This window comes from Eulemur rufifrons, chromosome 7, assembly GCF_041146395.1.
Source record: "Eulemur rufifrons isolate Redbay chromosome 7, OSU_ERuf_1, whole genome shotgun sequence".
Lineage (NCBI taxonomy): Eukaryota > Metazoa > Chordata > Mammalia > Primates > Lemuridae > Eulemur > Eulemur rufifrons.
In genome coordinates this window covers 151,237,266-151,257,629 of record NC_090989.1, presented here as the reverse complement: position 1 = coordinate 151,257,629, position 20,364 = coordinate 151,237,266, and positions in this window count along the sequence as shown.

The following is a 20,364-nucleotide window of genomic DNA, read 5'->3' as shown; positions in this document are numbered from 1 at the left end:
ACGATATGCAACATGAATAAATCTCACAAACATAATATTGAGTGAAAGCAGCCAGGCACGAAAGAGTATGCGCAGTATGAGTCTGTTTATATAAATCCAAAACCAGGCAAAAGCAATCTATGCTGTCGGAAGTCAGGAGAGCAGTTACATTGTGGGGTGTACTGACCAGAAGGGGGCATGAGAAGGAGACTCTGGGGTCCTGCTGATGTTCCCTTCCTTGATCCTGGTGTTGGTTACACAGGTGTGTCGTGTTTGGGGAAATGTATCAAGTGCACAATTATATGTATACTTTTCTGAATGGGTGCTCAGTGAAAGTTTTTAAAATATTTAATATATAATATATTAATACCTAGTATTGAGTGCTAACTACCAGACCTTTTCCTAGGCACTTTACATGCATTGTGTCATTTAAGTTTTTGATTATTATTATACCCATTGTACAGATGAGAAAACATAGGTTAAGGGAAGTTGTTTTCCAGGGTTGCTCAGCTGCGCTGTGAGGGACCAGGACCTCACCAATGCTCTTAATCACCTTGGAGTTCATAGACGAGGCCATTAGCAACTCCACTGAAAAGGGACCTGTTCACTCCACAACAAATGATTGTCCTGGTGACACCAAACATGGCCCTTTGCCTGAGTGAGGGGGGCCCCTGCAAAGAGCACTTGTGAAATTCAAGCACTTTATCTTTTACTGAAAGCCAGGGCAGGCCTGTGTTAGGGGATGAACTGTTAATTGCTAAACACTGTAATTAAGTGGGGAGGCCTCAGTTCAAACCACCAGGATTGTAGTTGATCATGGAAGTGTGAACAGGACTGTGATTAATGAACTTGCTAATAGTCTTTTCCTGTTAATGACATCCTTTCATGTTTTAGTAGGAGCACGTGTGGTGATGGCACACCAGTGAGCAGGCAGACCAGTGTCACTTTCTCTTCAGCTGAATCTGGTTTCTACCCTGGTGTCCCATCCTGCCTGGTGGTAAAAAATTGAATTTTAGTCAGTTTGGAGCTTTCTCTCTTCCTCCTTGTCCTGGGGGTAGGATGCCATGGGTGAGGGTGCACAATGCCCAGGCGCTGGGGGTGTCTGGTTCCTGACTGTCATCTGTCCACACTGGTATCCACTAGGATGACGCTCTCTCGATGTGACGATGTATGTTGGCATTCTGCCACGCTGACATCTGCCGTGGCGTCCTGTCCCTCCTCTGGTCCTCCTTATGTCCACTGCTGTGTTTGTCTTGTCTTGGCCAGTGGGTCCTCTTGTCACTTCCTTCAGCGCCTTCCCAGGGGGAATGAGGACCCTTGGCCATACGGACTACACGCTGTTGGTGTCCTGCCCAAACCCTTTCTCTGGGCTTTGCCCCCCAGCTACTTGAACATGGAGAGTTGAAAGTTCAGAGCTGCCCTCAAGAATGCCCTTGGCCAGTGGGAGACGCCCTGTCTGAGGAGGGGCAGTCAGGTCTTCCTCCCCAGGGTCGCCCACAGTGTGACGGACTGATGAGAGTGTCTGAGAGGCGGGCCCCTGTGCTTAACGGTGGGACCAGCTCTGTAGTACCATTGTGCTCCAGAGCTCTGGGTGGGACCAGGCTGCGGCTATGGCGTCCGCCCGGGACTGCGTCCTTGCTTGGCTCCTTCCTCAACTTTTCTTGCTTCCCTCACTTTCTGGAGTTTTCTCCTAGTGCACATCCTGGATAAATGACTTCCACAAGAATCCCCATCTTAGCCTCTGTGTCTAGGGAACCCACGTAAGACGCTGCCCCACCCCATGGGGCGGAGGACACAGGGAACTCTCTGAGGCTGTGAGTCCTCACTGTGTAGACGCACCCTCGGCCAGTTCTCCCCCTCGTCTCCCTCACCAGGCTGCCATGTACGTGGGGGGAGCAAGGGTGGCGGGGCAGGGGGTCCTCTCTGAGACGCTTGCCACCTTCCAACCTGCACTTGGAGGTCAGCCACAGAGTCCTTCACCCTCAAACACGCACAGCCCTCGAAGGGTTTCTATCAGTTAGGATGATGCCTTACTTGAAAGTGAGAACATCTAATGCAAACCAGCTTAAATCATTTCTGGGTCACTCAGGGGTAAACCCAGAGGGTGAGTGGGCTTCAGGGTTAACCTAGTCTGTATCTGAGCTCTGTCTCCCTCCAGCGTTCTTTTTGCTTTACCTTCGTCAAGATATTGGCATTTTGTTCCAACTGAGCAGATCTGAGGCCCAGAACACTACAGCCATCCCGTCTACAGCTCACGTTCAAGGGACAGACAACGGATTCTGGAAGCTCTTCTGGCAGAGTGAAGAAAACTTCCCCCAAACTGCTGACAAACCTTGCCTTGAATCTCTGGGGCCTCAATTTTTCCATGTGCCTGTTTCTGAACCAACCTCGCCCAGTGCTGGATTTGGGGTGGGATCTCCTTCCCTTCCCAACGCATGAGCTATTTGTGAAAGGCAAACAGCTGAAAAACTCAAGGCTCTCCTGGAAATGGGAGAGGGAGAGTTCCATGCAGGGTGGGCAGTCGACAATGCTCATGCCTGACTAGTGTTATCCAGTTGTCTGGGCTGGGGAGCAGGGCACAGGGGCCTTCCCAGGGAGGCCTTCCCAGGTTCAGTGTTGGCAATTTCATGTTCTCAACCAAATACTGCCAGATGTGCCCTAGAATAGGTAGACATGTTTCTACTCTAGCTGATGGCTTCAGGGTTCCTATTTTTTCTCATCTTCACCAGCACTTGGTAGTATTTCCTGAATTAGGGTGTTTCAGAGAGGTAGAACCCATGGGATATAGACATAGATATAGCTATAGATATATGAGCAGGATTTATTAGGGGAACTAGCTCACACAATTATGAAGGCTGAGAAGTTCCACGAAAGGCCATCTGCAGGCTGGAGACCTGGGGATGCTGGTGGTGTGGCTCAGCCCAAGTCTGAAAGCCTCAGAGTCAAGGAAGCCGATGATGAGAGTCACAGTCCGAGGCTGGAGGCCTGAGAACCTGGGGAGCCACTGGTGTAAGTCTTGGAGTCCCGAGGCCAGAGAGCCTGGTGTTCTGATGTCCAAGGGCAGGAGGGGGAGAGTGTCCCAGCTCCACGGAGAGAGAGAAAAAATCCTTTTCCCTCCTTTTTTGTTCTATTTGGGCCCCAGAAAATTGGATGTTGCCGCCCACACTGAGGGTGTATCTTTCCCACTCAGTCCACTGGCTCCCACGCCAGTCTTCTCCGGAAGCACTTTGGACACACCCAGAAGTAATCTTCACCGGTAATGCTATGCCAGTTCTCTAGCTATTCCTTCATCCAGTCAAGTTGACACCTAAAATTAACCATCGCACTTACCTTTCCAAATTTTGCAGATCTGATGCGTGTTAAAAGAATCTCAATATTGTTTTAATTTGCACTCTTCTGAATTCTAGTGAGATCACTCATTTTATCAGGTATCAGTTAGCCAGTTCATGTCCTCTCCAGTGAATTGCCTATTCATAGCCTTTGCCAATCTTTCGGGTGTGTCTCCTACCCATTTCCCTATATAGTCTAGATCAGCACTTGAGGTGACTTTTTTCCTGGAAAAAGCTGGATATTGAATATCTCAGGCTTTGAGGGTCATACAGTCTCTGTCACAACTACTCAACTCTGATGATGTAGCAAAATGCAGCCATAGACATAAATGAATGGGCATGACTGTATTCCAGTAAAACTTTATTTATAAAAACAGGCAATCAGCTGGATTTGGTCCTGTGGGCTGTAGTTTGCCATCTCTTATTCTAAATATTAATCCCTTGACTTTAGACAATGCAAAATCTGCTCCAGCTATTATCTTTGTCTAAGGTGTTTTCTTATGTTAACAAAATCCTTAATTTTGATGTAGTCAAATTTATCTACTTGTCATCTGAAGGTTATATTTTTTGAATTATGTTAAGATACCCTTCTCATCCTAATAACACAAAGATATTCCCCTCCTTTCCTTCTGATTTACTCTTTATTTCTGTGGGCTTTCCCACTGAGCTGGGTCTCCGATCTGCATGTGTATGGGATGTGGGACGTGGCTCTATTCTTCTCCCTGTAATGAGCCATTTTCCTCACACCAGCAGCCAAACCAACCCTCCTTTCCCCACAGAGCTGTGGCAGATGAAACCTTTAATGGGAAAAAAGAGAGGATAAGTTGGAAGGCTTACCTCTGAGACCGGCCTCTACAAGGCGGGTCCTTAGCATGTGCCTGCTCACCATGTCCCAGTGCCTTTCTGGTCCCCCACTGTGCCCAGAGCCCTCTGTCCTGAAGAACAAGCAAGCTGTTCCCCTTTGCACAGCGGGCCCTTCCTCACGCTTCAGGTCTCACCTCGAGTACCAACTCCTCAGCAGATGCCTTACCTGAGCGCCCTCTCGTTTACTCTGTTACTTAACCCACCAGAGACTATCATTTTCATTTGTCCACCTGTTTATTGTGCATCTCTCTCTGCTAGAATGTGAGTTCCCTCGGGGAGGGCGCAGAGATCTGAACTGCATTACTGGTCGTCACTGCGTCCCTGATGCCTGGCATGTAGCAGGCCCGAATTAAAGATTCCCGGAAAACCGGAACAAATGGACAAGTTTAATTGATTTTTCAGAGGCAGTGGGTCATTAGATCACCCTCACACGGTCCAATAAGTTCTCTTTGACAATGTACAGAATTAGAATTAAGGTTTGTCCTTCAACCCCGCCCCACTCTACACCTTTATCATTTGATAAAACCTCACGGTAGCTTGAGTGTATTTATCACACCTGCATTTATTCACAGTTCGATCTCAGAGCCCTTGTTCACTCCCTTAAAATATCTGATTGAATTTCATGTGGAAGCGAATGCCACAGATTAAATATATGTTGTGTTAAGAAGCTTCCCGTTTTATCACAGCCTGTGCACTGCCAGAAAAGCATTCTGCATGTTAATTAAGATAGCTGGGGGATTTTTTAAAGACTTATTTTTCTCCCTTTAACTTTATAATGCATTCAGGGGAAGGGAACTAAGGCAACTATTTGCAAAGCTGTAAAAATCAGTGTCGAGTCAGATGGCTTGTGCGATCCCGGTGAGCCTCAGTGACGGGCCAGGGCACTGTCTCTGCGTGTCAGCAGCAGGCCGGGTCTGTGAGCTGGCTGTGAAGGAGCTTGGGGAGGCTGCGGGGAGGAGGTTCTGACTTCTGACTTCAGTGGGAACAGTGCCCTTTTAACTAAGCCTGGAATTTCGCCCAGGGAACAGTTAAGTAAGAGGCGGGGGCGGGAAGTGATCAAATCCAAGAATCAAAGTGGACAAGATGCATTGTAATACTGAGAATGTGGAAAAATCTGACCTTCCTCCCAATTAGCATGGTAGAGCAGCCAGGATGGTGTGGCAAGACGAAGATGCCTGCTTTGGCTGCTGTTAAGATAGCAGTAGACTGACCCCCTCAATGAGTCCAAATTCAGAGGTGGCGTGGTGACATGAATAAAGCATGGCCTTAGAAGTTCTTCTTACCTGGGCTAAAATCCTGGCTCAGACACTTGCTTGGACAAATCACTCGCTAAGCCTCAGTTTCCTCATCTGTGAAATGAGCCCAGGGGAATTGCTAGGTTCAGAGACCATGGGTACAGCTGGAGTAACTGCTGTTGTGTTAAGAGCCTGTGCTCACCTCTTGCTCTCAGGGACTCAGTGTACCGCCAGCCGTTTGGTCTCCCTTTCACCTCCCTCCCCTCTGCTGCAGCCTCGGCTCACCTTCCAGACACAGCTGGCCCCTTAGACTACAGAAAAGGTGTTGGGTGACCTGGAGAGTGGCTCTTGCCGTTTACACAACGCCAATAAGCTCTGATTAGGAAAACACCCTCACCCAAGTAGTTCCAGAATAATAGTGCTGTGTTTGGGACTCCCTGACCCACAGCTTACGAGTGAAGCGTGATCAAAGTAGCATTGCAGCTGGGGCGACATGAGAGGCAGCAAGCAGATGTCTGCTCGAAACCACCCAGTTTCCCCTCCCTTGACACCCTGCCCTAGTTTTACAGCAGCGCCTTTCCCAGCCGCGACCAGCAGGGGGCGGCTCCTCTCGCTCGCGTCCCTTTCCACAGTCCCGCTAGGGTTCACTTCCTTCCAGGCTCGGCCAGGCCTGCCCCAGCCCCCAGCGGCTCCGCCTCCCGGGCTCCCTGAGACCCAGCCGCGCTCCTTCCTCGTCCCCGGTAGAGGCTTGCAGACCTGCAGGGAGGGGGCTGGCTGAGGCAGGGCAGGGTCTCCTCCCAGGCGGGGCAACAGACGTCCCGGCGCGCTTGGCCCTGGGTTGGCCGGGCTCGCTCCTTCCTGGCTCCATTCCAAGCCTGACAGGCTGCGGGAGGGGCCCTGGCTGGTCCTGTCTCCAGCCAGGACAGAAGAGCATCCAGGGACTCTCGGTCATGTGACATGCCCATCAGAGATGAGAGTATCTCTCAGAAGGTATGTCACATTCCAGGGAAGACATATGCCCTCAGGTGAGACACCCCTCACAGGTGACACAGCCCACAGAGGTGACATGCTCCAGATGTAACACACTCCACAGAGGTGACCCAGCGATTGTGGCTCAACCATCCGCAGCCACCACAGCTATGGGAACCATGCCCATGACATAGCAGGCCCTGCAGTTGTCACCCTACACAGGCAGTGACTCAGTTCCGAGATCCTACAGTCCAGAGAGCAGCCCAGCACCAACAGGGGGCCTGGGCCAACCCGGCTCTTGTCCTCAGCCTAAAGGCGGTCCCCACCCCAGGGGTCCCCAGAATGGGGCCTCCTGAGTCCCTGCCCTCCTGCCCTTGGGAGACTCTCGCTCTTTCAAGACCAGTAGACAGAGACAGAGACACGAATCAGTGAGCGGAAGAGTCATTTATGATTTATGAATAATGAACTAATTTAATCCTGGGTTTCTCTTGTGCCTACCATTTAGTAATTTGTTCCCTTTCTTAATGGCTCGAGTTCTTTATCAGGCTGTGACAGAGGCAAGCGGTGAGTCATCACACCAGGGATTGGGTGGGTGACCTACATACTGGGGCTGGGAAAGCAGGTCCTGAGAGATGGGCGGCAGCTCCACCCTGCACACCTTCTGCGTCGGGGGCAGCTCTGAGCTGGCACAGCTCCAGCCTCTGCAGCAGAGTGGCGGAAGGGAGCTGTCTCGGCTGGCGTTCAGCGTGGGTGGGTGTGGCTGGGGCTTGTCTGAAGCCGCGTGTCCATAGCCAGCCCTCTGCTGGTGCTTAGATTGGCCGTTGGGGCAGAGGATGGAGATGACGGGGGTCTAGCCCTACAGCCAGCTGCACTGAAAGGGAGACAGGACTTTGGGATCAGGCTACCTGGGCTCAAATCCTGGCTGCCACATTCTGTCTTTGTGACCATGGCTGCATTGCGTCACTGCTCAGAGCCAGGAAAAGATGCTCCCAATGGTAAAGGTGCTGACGTCTGTCCTTGCCCCACTGCCTGGTTTCTTGAACCTGTTATTTATTTTCTTTTTATTTTACACAAGGATATTGAGGCTCAGGGAGGCGAAGCACCTCCGTGCAGAGGGAGGGAGGGCAGCCTGTGGATGGAGGAGGGGAGGATGAATTCTGGGAAGGCCCGGAATCAGGGCACCAGGGTGGACCCTAGAAGGCAGGTTCTGCTTTGCTTCTTCCATGTCATCTTGTGTGGCATCTGGCCCCTAAGGTGCCCTCACACAGCGTGAACAGGCAGGGGTGCAGTAGGGGGCTGGGCAGAAGGCGACAGCTGAGAGTGCAAGGAAGGACCTAAAGCTGGGAGGTACCAGGAGGAAGGAAGGGAGGGGAGAGGTGTGGGCAGTGGGAGGAGGCAACCATCACGTATTCACATAGTTAGCGTGCCCCGTTGGTGTTTGTTATGTGAAGCAATGGTCATTGTGCCCACTTTACAGGCAGATAAACTTGAAACAGGGAAGTCAAATAATTGCCTAAGCCGTGCAGCTTGTGCGGGCTGGCATCTGTCTTCTTCTGGCCTCTTCTCTAAGTTCCGTCCCACTGCCTCTTGCCAGTCCCAGTTCTGACAGGTGTGAGCGAGCGAGGCCACCTGCTTGGTGATAATGGGTGTCCTCTTCTAACACTTGGTGGTCGAGAGATTACTGCCAAGCACATCAGCCGCTCTGATTCTCACGATATTCCTGGGAGGTAGGTCTGAGCAAGGATTATGAGAGAGACGGAGAACTTAATATTAAAGTATAACATACAAACAGAAAAGTGTGCATATTACAAGTGCACGGGTCTCTGGATATTCATAAAAACTATTATTTTAACCTCATTTGATGAAGAGAAACTGACTTAGAGAGGATGAATGATATTCTTGAGTCTGTTCGTGTATCGAGCAATGGAGGCAGTATTACGGCCCACATCTCTTAATGTCTATGTTTTGAAATGGATTTTGTATTTAAAGTTTTGATATTGACTTCTTTTGAGAGCAATACAATTTAATGGAAAATGGCAATGCTTTTATCGTATTAACTTCATTACCACAAGTGGTTATATGAGAGAGAAATCAGGTGCTTTAAGCCATCCAATTTTCTGTATTAAAACTCTTTATTTAGGGGGTGAGAGTTCAGCTGAAAAGTGTCTTAAGTAAAATTTGTTAAAAATTTGCAGGATAAATTTCATAGTAAAAGTTTAAAGTTTGGCTGGGCATGGTGGCTCATGCCTGTAATCCTAGCACTTTGGGAGGCCAAGGCGGGAGAATTGCTTGAGGCCAGGAGTTGGAGACCAGCCTGAGCAAGAGCAAGACCCTGTCTCTACAAAAAACAGAAAAATTAGCCAGGTGTGGTGGCTCACGCCTGTAGTCCCAGCTACTCGGGAGGCTGAGGCAGGAGGATCATTTGAGCCCAGGAGTTTGAGTCTGAGTTTGAGGTTGCAGTGAGCTATGGTGATGCCACTTTACTCTAGCCTGGGCAACCGAGTGAGACCCTCTCTCAAAAAAATAAAAGTAAAGCGTAAAGTTTGCAGATTCAGAAAGACTTGAGAAAGGAACAGTGTACTGGAATAATTTATTTTTATAACATTTAATTTAGTAGTCATTATTAACATCAGCACTTTGTGTAATATTTTGGAGAATCAAGAAAGCCTTCCTAGGAGCAGTCCGCAAGTCTGTGTGTTAGCTGTGTGATGGCTTTCTTAATCCCACATTTCAAAAAGAGGAAAACATTGCTATCAGCTAAGTGAAGGGAGGGAGGATGGTCCCCCAATTGTTGTCGTGTGCAGGGGCAGAGACCTCTCCCCTTAGGATGCTCTACTATCCTTTGCAGGGGTGGGGGTCAGGGGACGATCTATTCCCCAGGGTTTGGGAAACCTGGTGGGTTCCTGCTTCTCTGGATGTTTTCCTGGGGCCCCTGGGAAAAAGCAGCAGTGGGGAGTGCATTACAAAGCCCCTTCCAGTTCCTTGAGAGCAAGATTTATGGCAATTAGAAATCATCCCACCTCAGTCATCTTTCCCCTTCAAAGAGGTGTTTGAGGACTTTCCGATTGACTTTGGAGCAGGAACAACAAAAACCCAATCAATTAACCAATATCCACCGACTGAGACGGACTGTCTCCGTCTGGGAATTGCTGGGGAAGCAGAGCCTGGAAAGGACCCATCTGGCAGGGAGGGAAGATGAATCCTCAGCATTGGGAGAGCTGGACCAGTCAGGCTAAAATAGGCCTGACCCCAGAGTCCCGCTCATAGTCAGACCCCAGACTCCAGACGGTCACTTGAAAGGTTCGGCAGCCTCGGCAAGACGGGCAGCAGCGGAAAAAACTATGGAAGAAACTCCTCTCTGGCCCAGCCGGGGCGGGAGCTTGCTCTGCCAGCAAAACCTGCAAGTCATCCTGCCGCAGCTGCCGGCCTGCAGAGTCCCCTGGTGGCAAAGAGGAGGGGTGAGGAGGAGGGGAGCCTCTGACAGTTTTTGTTTGTTTTAGGCTAGAACTTTCCCGTAAGGTTTCAGAGCAGTCAGATCCACCTGCTGGCTTTTTCTCTCCTGTGCTCCACCCCCCAAAGGCCCAGAGACATCACAGGCTGGTGTTCCCAGCCCGGGCGTTCTTTCCTTGTGGCACTGGGGCTGGTGGAATCTCCCTCCCTCCCTGGATGCTGGAGAGAAAGCCCACGTTCCTGCAGTCACAGGCACACACAGAATGGGTTTGCTTTGGTCTGTGAAAAGTTGGCTGGGAGATTTTGTTATTTTAATGGCCAACTTCAAAAAACTGGGAAATTTCACATATAAGCCTAGACTTCCTGCTTTGCTTAAAAGAGAAATTTTGGTGATGCTAGGCCTGAGTCCCCATGTGGTGGTTATGGAGGGGGCTTGCCAGCTCTAGCGGCCTAAGTCCCCACCTCTCCCATTTATTGCACCCGTTTATATGCCCTTGTGAGTTAGTGAGTGCTCATCCTGGCACCTACAGAGGTGGAGAACAGAGCAGGCGGTTGGCATTCTGCCCTTGGACCACCCTCCTTGGGGGTGGGGGCCCTCCTCTGCCTCCATGGCATCCAGGCCTAGTCACCATTGTGGCCCTTCTCACCCTGTATTAAAATGATTCCACCAGGATTGTAGCCATTTATGGGCACTGGTTTAATCTTCCTTTTGCCTGGGGTCAGAGCATCTAATCGCCTTTGGAGATGAGTTTTGAGGAGTGATCCTCTACCTCCCTGACCCAAGGAAGGCTAAGTGGATCCAGTGATTTCATCCCATTTCGAAGATGAAGAAACTGAGTCTCAGAGTGGTTTCCCAGTGTGGGACACAGCTAAGCCATGCGAAGCAGGAGCCTTCAGTGCTTGGTCTCCCTCTGGGACACTGTCTACCCTGGGTGGACAACAGCATCCTTCGGGCAGGGGCCCTGGTGGGGGAGCTGCAGGGGGAGACTTCCAGGGGTGCTGCCCCCAGAGTGCTCTTCTCAGAGGGTCCGAGTGGAGGTTCATAGGGCAGGTTAGCCCACGCCCTGCCCAGCCATCCACGGTTAGAGCCACTCAGCCCTGAAGTGGGGCTGTGCTGGAGAGCCAGGCCCACCACACCCACTGTCATTTCCAGTTCAGTGCCAAGTTCAGGAGCCACTCCCTCTGCAGGCAGGGGACTGGGAAGTGGGCCAAAAAAGGAGGGTAAATGGAGGAGGGTGAAGGACTGTTTGAAAAAACTTCTTTCTTTCTCCAATGTCCTTTGCAGTGGATACAGAAAGCTGCCTTCGGTGCCCTGTGGTCAGAAGGGAGGCCTTCCAGCTCTGGGCGCTGTTGGGGTCCTCTGGACTGGAGTGGATTCATAGCAAGGATGATTCACCTTTGGAAGGGGTCAGAGAGGAGCTCCTGTGGACTCTGGTCTTGCAGCACCAGTTTGCAAGGCCAGGGCTTGGGTGTGTGTGTGTGTGTGTGTGTGTGTGTGTGTATTTCAGTCCTGCCCTAAGTAGGACTGAAGGGCTGAGCTGTCTCTGGGTGAACTCCACGTATGCTCTGTGTGGGGTAGAATTCTTGCCTCAGGTGACACTGGTTGACCTGCTGTCCTAATAACAGGAAGCTCCATGTATTGGGAAATATTAGAAAGGGGTGTTTCTCCCTGCCTGCATTATTTCCTAACTGTGGGGCATCAAGCAGCCCAGATCCTCTCTGTCAATTAGGGGCGACTCTTGCACTCCCTGCCCTTCCATTTCATTGTGACCTCAAGTGAGAGCGTGTTCATGGTGTGAAGGTGTTTCACAAGCTGTCAAGGGCTTTGCCAGGGAATAAGTTACAAACTGAAAGCCCAAACCCTCCGTCACAGGCATCTGAACCTCAGCTGGCCAGGTGTGGTGAGTGGGTGGTGGCCTTCTCTTGGAACTATCTGTCCAGCCCTATTTTCATGGACTCAACAGTTGGAATTTCAGCCTTAGACTTCTCATGTGGAGAAAACAGGAAGCTGCAAATCTTCCCAGAGTTTCAAGTCAGCTGGAAGACTTGGGGGGAAAATCATGATTCTTGTATTAAAACAAAAGCTTATATGATTATGCACAAAGTACAATGTAAAGGTTTATGAATTTGAATGTTAGAACAGGAACAAAGAAATGTGCATGTGGAGGGATGGGAAATGGAGGCTGCTTGCCTAGAGAACTCAGGGGACTTCGACATTGTCTTCTGCCATTAAAGGGATATTAATGAAGTGTGGGAGAAACACTCATGGTGAGGAGGGCGCTGTGCTGGGCTCTGCAGGAGGACAAGCGATGTTGAGGAAAGGGACCAGGCCCTGGGGGAACCTCTCAGGCTAGGTGGGAGCACAGACAACAGTACCAGAGACAAGACAGCTCAGGTCTGGCTGGAGAGAGGTAGGTAATCAGGGGAGACTTCCTGGAAGAAGAATAGGAGGAGGAGGAGGTGAGATTTCAGGAGCCCAGACACACATGCCCAGAAGTGCAAGTCAGGCTTGCAGACTGACAGGAGGATTGAACCTGGGCCGAGGGTCTGGGGAAATGGGATGTGGAAGATACGGCTGGGACCCCAGGTGAGGAAGCGGGATGAATACAACAGGTCTCAGGAGTCCTGGAAATCACTTGAACAGCGAAGTGACTTGGTCAAAGGGTTGCTTTAGAGTGGTTAATTTCATGTTGGTGACAATTTCCAATTGTTTTCATTTGCTTGGATAGTTGTTTGGATGAGGGGTTCCTTCAAGGTGTTTCTCCTACCAGAAGTGACATCTCCCTGAAAAATATCCTCTTAGCTCAAACTGCAGCAACATTTTAGAGCAATCTTTTTTTTCAGGCAACTCAGATGAGGAGCTGTAGCCCAGACAGGTCAAAGGCCTTGCCTCGTGTTGCCAAGTGAATTATAGCTGATGTTAAACAGCAAGAGTCACAGATCATGGGGGCAGATAAGTCCCGCAGGTCCTCCAGGAAAGATTGGTGCCATGTACATCCCAAAATAGGACCATAGGACATCATGTGTCTCTTTATGCATGAACTCTCCCAGGGAGAGCCTTCAGCCCACAATTCCCAGGGCTGAACAGATAAGAATGGCAATAACCCCTATTCTCACTGCTTGTTAAGTGATTTGACCCCTCAGATCCTCTAGACCAGCAAGACCCCGTATTAGATTTCAGGTCTTGCTAAAGAATTATATCCACCCCACACCTGGGCACTGTCTGGTCTTTCCACCCAGAATGAAGCTAGAGGTAGAATCTGCAGCCAGCAGGATCCCCAGCATAGAAGAGCAAGGGCTTCCTAACTAGAGCAATTGTGAAAGGCTCCTGGGGGGTTACTCCCAGAGAGGTTACCAAATCAACAGCAAGTACAGCCTGGAGGTGGTGAGGTAATGTGATTCAGGCTTCTCTCATTGCTTTTGCAACCCAAGATCAGATTAGATGGACGTGCTTGATGCTTAGACCAGCTCTTCTCAAACTTCAACATATATGCAATTCACATGACCATGGTGTGACTATGCAGATGCAGATTCAGTGGGGTGGGATGGGGCAGTGTTTGTCTTACTCACAAGCTCCCAAGTGATGCCAGTGGTCCACAGACCAGTTTGCCCAGTAAGGGTTGGACAACACTATCCCATTTATACTTTCCTAAAGGGAAGCTGCTACCTTCTGGAATGGCCTAACCTGCATACCACTGCAGCAGCTACCCTTTGGACCTCTCTGATAAAAAACATCTCCATTCATCCTACATACATTTATTGAGCACCTCCTATATGCCAATATCAGTTCCTAGGAATCCAGAGATGACAGAGACAGTTCCTGCCTTGGGGTATTTTACAGTGGGGTGTGTGTGTGGTGAGAATGGGCAGGGGATGAGTCAGGCAAATAAGCAATCAAATAGGAGTGATCAAGGTGGTGATGGGGTACCACAGGAGCCCAGAGGAGGCCACTTCTCAGCCTGGGGCTGAGATCAGGTGGGAAAATCAGGAGGGCCAGTGAGGAGTAAGTGGCACTAAACTCAGTCTTACAGGGAGAGGATGTATTGGTTAGATGGGGAAGATGTGGTGGTGGAACGAGGCAGGCAAGAAAGCAAGGAAGATAGATGCTTTCAGGTCCCGAGAAATAAGCAAGTTCACAGTGTCAGGAAATTACAAGTCATCCACTTAGAAAGGAGCCCGTGGCACACGGGAGATGTGTTGAGCAGGTGGCCCCATGATCCCCTGCTCTTGGTGTTCATACTTTGTATAATCCCTTCCCCTTGAGTATGGGCAGCACCAATGACTTTTTTCTAACCAATGCAATATGGCAAAGGCACTGGGATGTCACTCCTGGGATCACATTAGCAAGGCTCTGTCTTACTAGCAGAGTTGCTCCCAAGAGGCTTTGGAGAAGTTAGAGGCCATGTTGGAAAGCCCATGTCATAGGTAGCTGGGGGCCGGCTCCAACCAACAGCTGGAGAGAAACTGGGGCCTTCAGTCCTACAGTCCCAATGAAATGAATTCTGCCGACAACCTGAGTGAGCTTGGAAGCAGATTCTTTCACAGTCGAGCCTTCAGATGAGAACCTAACCTAGATGATACCTTGATTGCAGCCTTGTGAGATCTTAAGCAGAAAACCCAGCTAAGCTGTGACCAGTCTTCTGACCTACAGATACTGTGAAATAATAAATGTGTGGTGTTTTAAGCAGCAAAGTTTGTGTTAATTTGTTGTGCAGGATAAAAAATGAATACAGGAGGTGACATTGAAAGTTAGGGCACAAAAGGTTGAAGTGAAGAGTTGGGTTTTACTATTTTGGGGAGGGGGAAGTCATTAGAGATTGTGTTACCGGGAGGTAGCACGATCAGATTAGTGGAGGTGGAGAATGGATTGGATGGGGGATGGTAGGGGAGGGAGGGAGGCAGAGATTAGCCAGGAGCCTGTGGATGTGTCCAGGAGGGAAGTGATGCTGCCCTGGCCAGTAGCAGGGTGGGGGCAAGATCACACACAAGATGCAGGAGGTGAGATTGATAGGGCTTGAGACTAACTGGGAGTGTGGTCTGGGGGTTAGCCTCCCCTTGGCATAGCTGAGTTTCCTCTTGTTACATGGATGGAAGTGACCCTGGGGCCTTCAGGCTGGCTCTCCAGGTCTCCAGCCCTGTCTCATCAGCAGGTCCTTGTTGAGTAGAACTGGATCCCTGATGCTGAGCCTTGCCCTGATCAAACACATGTTACCTCTCAGCCTGCCCTGATGGGGCAGGCCACAAGTATGCAATAAGATTTGGAGGAAGCAACATAAAACTTCCTGTCCCAAATCTCTTCTTCGATGGTCTGCCATGGCTGACCACCTTTAGCCATACATCCCACTTCCTGGTAGCTGTATATGATCATGTGACTAAGATCTGATGGGAAAGGAAGGGACATGATTTATGCATCCCTTGGGTTGTGCCATTTAATGGGAAGGGGTGTGTCCTCTTCTTTTCCTTCTTACCCTTCCTGCTGGCAGGGCCAGCTGTGTGGGGGAAGCCTTCTCTGATCATAAAGTTGAGGGCAATGCCTAGGAAAGGCAGAGAGACAGAAGGAGCCTGGGTTTTAATGACTTTGCAGAGCAGAGCTTCATACAGCTGGCAGTCTTGTATGAGCAAAAACACACCTTGAATGAAATAATTTTAATTAAACCCCTATTATCTTGTATCTCTGTTATATGCATTTTCACCTGTATCCTGACCAAAACAAGGATAATAAGTTATTGTTAAAGATTAATATCTCAGTGTAAGCTACATTTTTTCTCACTTACTTAACAGTTATTTTTTACTGGTTCCATTAAGCCAGGCAATGAGTCAGGTGCAGGAGATAGAATTCAGCGTGGACACAGTCCTTAGCCATGAAACTTACAGTCTTGGGGCGAGGAGGATATAGGGTAATCAAGAGTGATCATATATGTGTTTAAGAAAGAGCAGACTCACAATGGACATGTAGTATGGGTAAGAAAAAAAACCTTTGTTTTTTTAAGCCACTGAGATTTGTTTGTTATTGCAGCATAATTTAACCTGCCCTGACTAATACAGAGGTCTTTACAGAAATTCATGCAAAAGATGATGGCCAGAATCAAGGAAGCCAAAGAGAAGATGGAATGAAGTGGAGAAATAGGAGACAATTTAGGAGATGGAATCACCAGGACTTAGGGATAGATCATGTGGCAATGAGGAGGAGAGAGAGCTTGACAATATCTAGACAGCTTGCTGGGTGGGTGATGCCACACATGGAAGTAGTTACCACTGGCACATGCCAAAGTCAGAGACACAGAATCATCAAATGTTGATGGGGCCAGGGGTGGAGTGTTATGAAGAGGTTGGCCTAGAAACCACTAGTAACCTGGGGTGGGGCAGGTAATGGTTTCACATCGAGAAGTTTGCTGGAAGGACTGGTATCTTCAGGAGATACCTGCTCCAGGCTTCATACTCTGTATCACATTGTTGACCCTGATGCAAGAGTGACTGTGACATATCTCAGGTCTGGCCACACTACTCCTCTGCTCAAAGCCCTTTAGTGACTCCCCATGGCTCTCAGGATGTGTTCAAGCTCCCTGAAAAGACTTGCAAGGTTCTGTGGACCTGCCCATCTCTCCAGAAGCTCCCTCACTGCTTTGCTGGAATAGCCTCTAACTTATCCTCTGAGAAATAACACCTCCACACATCTTCCCTGATCCTCTGCCCAGCCCCCTCCATTAGGGTGAGACCCCCTCTAGGGAGTCCCTCACCGCATCCTCTGTAAGGACCTGTTTACTTGCCTCCTTCCCCCACAGCAGACTGTGGCTTTTGCATTGGTAAACTTGGAGCGTGGCCTGGTGCTTGCCCCAGCACTGAATGAGTGAATGAGTGAAAACATGACTCTCCAGTGAAGGGCTGCATGAGGCTGCAGACACCTGAAAGTGATTGGAGGAGGGCTGCCCATCACACGTTTGCTGACAGCCTGTGATGTGCCAGGAATGTGCCAGGACACCGATGAGATGGAAAGCAAGAAATGTCTCCCCGGGGAGTGGCTTCTCTCCCTGTGGCCTCTCCCTACTCTGTTCCAAGCCTCGTGTCCTTGTCCTTGTCTCCCCACCCTCCAAGACCCTCCTGTTCTTGGTCACTGTTAAGACTTATCTAAACTTACTTATAAGGCGGATAGGGAGTTGCAGGGTGGCTGAGACACAATCCCAGGAGTGCCAGGGACCCTGGACTGGAACCTGGGGCCCGGGTTGCCCTCTCTCTTCTGTCCCTAAGTCCCTGGGAGTCCCAAAACCTCCGTGGGCTTTTTAATGGGGCACCCTGGAATTGGACTTGTTTGTTCTGCTCCTGGAGGCAAAGCAGTGACCCTGCCTGGTGAGGCCAGAGAAGCCTGGGCCACAGTAAAAGTACTAGATGACAATGGGCAGGAGAGGAGCACGAAGGCACCTGCAAAGGAAAGGGAATGGCTCTCTTCTTTCTTTCTTCTGGACCCATCTTAGCTGTAGAAGACCATTTTGTCAAGATTCATCAGTTGGATAAGAGAAAAGAGCTGAGTTGAGGTGTGGAGGGGGAGGGGGTAAGGGGCACAGAGGGGACCACATGCTGTGTCCCTAGCCTGTGGCCATCTCCCTTGGAGCCCCTGCATAGCGAGCTGCCCCCAGAAGGGCCTTCTCTCCTTTGGGCTCCTAGTGCTGACTGTCTTGTCCCCTCTCCAGGAGCAGCTAGAAGCTGCTGGTTGAGAACTGGGGACTTCCCAAGCTGGGCAGGGCACAAAAGTGACTGGGACGAGTCCCAGCCCTCCCTACAACCACCGCCCTTACTCTCATCTCTGTTACAGTTTCCCAGGCTGTCAGCAAGAGGATTGATGGCAATTCAATCAATAATCAATCAAAAATCATGCTCCATGCTTATCTGTTAATTAACTCATTAAACATTTTTAAGTGCTTGCTGTATTCCGGCACCCTACAAATACTTGAATAGAGTGATGACCAAAGCAGAGGCAGTGCCTGCTCTCACGGAGGGAGCTGAGAATGAAATGTAGAAATAGATGCTTAGTGAATATTAATACGCAAATAAATACACAATGGCAAATTGAGTTAAACCCAATGAAGGAAAAGTCGAAGGTGCCTCAAAAGAGGATGCAAGATGGTCAGTTTCAGCTTGGAGGGATGAATGCCATGGCAGAGCTCTGTGGGGATGTTTGTGCTGAGATTTAGAGGAAGAGGAGGGGTTGGCAGGGAGGGCAGGGGCTGTTGGAGAGAGGGCATATTGGCTATGAAGCCCCAAGGGAAGGAAGCTCAGGGTGGTGTGAGGAACCCCGAGAGACAGGAGTGGCTGGAGGTGGGACCAACTGGAGCAGTGCAGGGGTGAGTGAGGCGTGAGACTATCCAAGTCTGGACATAGGTCCAAGTTCACCTGTGGTCTTCATTTGGGCCAGGTCTACACCCAGGCTGGCCAACCCAAACACACACCAAGGGTGTAACAGAGACACGGGCCCTGGCATGGAGCCCCAGACCCACATTGGCACCAGGCACCCAGGGTGAGGTCCCTGTGCCTGTTCCTCTGCCCTCCGGAGCTCTGCCTGGAGCTCCCTGTCCTTCTCTGAGGGAGCTGGGAAGTGGGGGTTCTGAGTGTGAGGACCTGAAGGCCACTGTTATGCACACGCTGTGTGGTGGTCCTATTTATGATGCCCAGTGGGGGTGCGTGGGAAGGCCCAAGGAAGGGGAGTGGTGATGGGACTGGCTTGTTGGTGTGGGCTGAGCCCTGCACACCCCGTCCACCCCACCACCCGTGAGAGGGAAGGCAGCTCCGCACACCCGACTTAGACGTGTCTGCCTTCAGTGGCACTGACATACCTCCAAGTACTCCTCTCACCCTGTCCAGGGTGGAGATGGTGCAGAATACAGAGATGAATGAGTGCAGCATTCACATTTGTTTAGATCTTCTGTGTCCCAAGCATCGTGCCAAGTGTGTGTGGTTGATTGTTACCACCAGGGGCCCCAGTGAAGCGCACCTCCCGTTACCCAGGCCCGTGTGTAATCCCCTCCCACACGTGCCCTGGGCTGAGCTGCATTCCTCGCTTCGGCTGTCGGGTCATCAGCAAATGTGGTGCAAGCAGAGGCTCGGTAGGCACTTGTGCACTGAGGCCCTTGTGCCCCGTCGGGACCCAGGAGCCACATAAAGGATTCTGACTGAGGTGGCCCTGCTGACAGCTTGCCAAATGCCAGACAACTGAGTGAGGTCCACCTAGGCACAAGAGAGCCTCAGACGACTAAAGCTTCATGAACTTCACAGGCAAGCCCAACAGAAGAGCCACCCAGCTGAGACCAGCCTAAGTTGCAGAATCAAAGCAAAAGATGATTGTTGTTTTAAACAACAAAGTTTTTCTGGTGATTTGTTACACAGCAGTAGTAACTGATACAGTGCCCACTAAAGATCCAAGGTCTCATCAGGTGGGCACCACAGTCCAGGGAAGAAAGCATTTTTCTATCTTTTATATGGATCGAGATATTGAGGAAATGTAATAACTAACCAGGGTTATGCAGTATGTCAGTGGCAACTCAGCTGGGTCTGTCTCCATGGTGTCCACACTGACTCTGTCACCCTGAAAATAAGGTGACAGAGCCAGCCACTAATATTCAGGAAATTAGGGGAAACTGGCTTGCCTTTGTCTTTCATTGCTGTGTAAACCCCAATGTCAGCTGAGGCTGCCCAGCTCCATCCTCACCCAGGGGCCACGCCCTGAAGCCTGTTCTCTGTGCTCTCTGCCCTGTCTCAGTGACCCTTCTGCTATCTTCGCCCTTGTTTTCATCTATCACAAAGCACAGCTCCTCCTTGATTCTGTTCCCAAAGCAGCCACAAGCACAAAGCGGTTGCTTACAAGGGAACCTTTACTAATGATTTGTGGATTGTGAAGAGGCTTGTTAAACACTGCTCCCAACGATGCAGCAGCGTGTATCAGGTGTCTCACGTCTAACCAGCGATTGTCTTCCCACTTGGTACCACGAGTGTGTCATCTCCCCTCCCATTGCCTTGTCCCACCCCTCCCCCTGCTGGCATCAAAGTCCTCTCTCCCTTGTTCCCTCCTGACTCCCAAACACAGCTCCAGGCCGACTGACACCCAGGGGCCTCTTGTTTAACCAGAGGATTCTCTCCTGAGAAGACAGCTGTGGTTTTAAGTGGCAAAATCTCTCCCCACCCCATCACACACTCAGAGAAGGGACTTCAGAGAATGAACGTATCCCCAGATCTGTCATTTTATGACTGAAGCTCAGAGCTCAGAGCCCAGAGGGATGGGGGGACTTGCTCTGTCTTCCAGCTGCGGTGGGAGCTGGGACTGGAAGGTAGGGTCCCGTCCACTGTGCAGGCAGAGCCGTGTGGATGTGACGAGGTGTGTGGGGCACCAGGACTGAGTAACCTGGGGCTCTGTGTCACCCTGCTGGGCATGGGCCCCCAAGGCCAGCTGTGCAAACATGCTGACCTGCCCGTTCTCCTCCCCAGCCCCACCCCCAGCCCCGCAGTCCCCACGGTAATGCACACGTGCCCAGCCCATAAATATCTTATTTTGT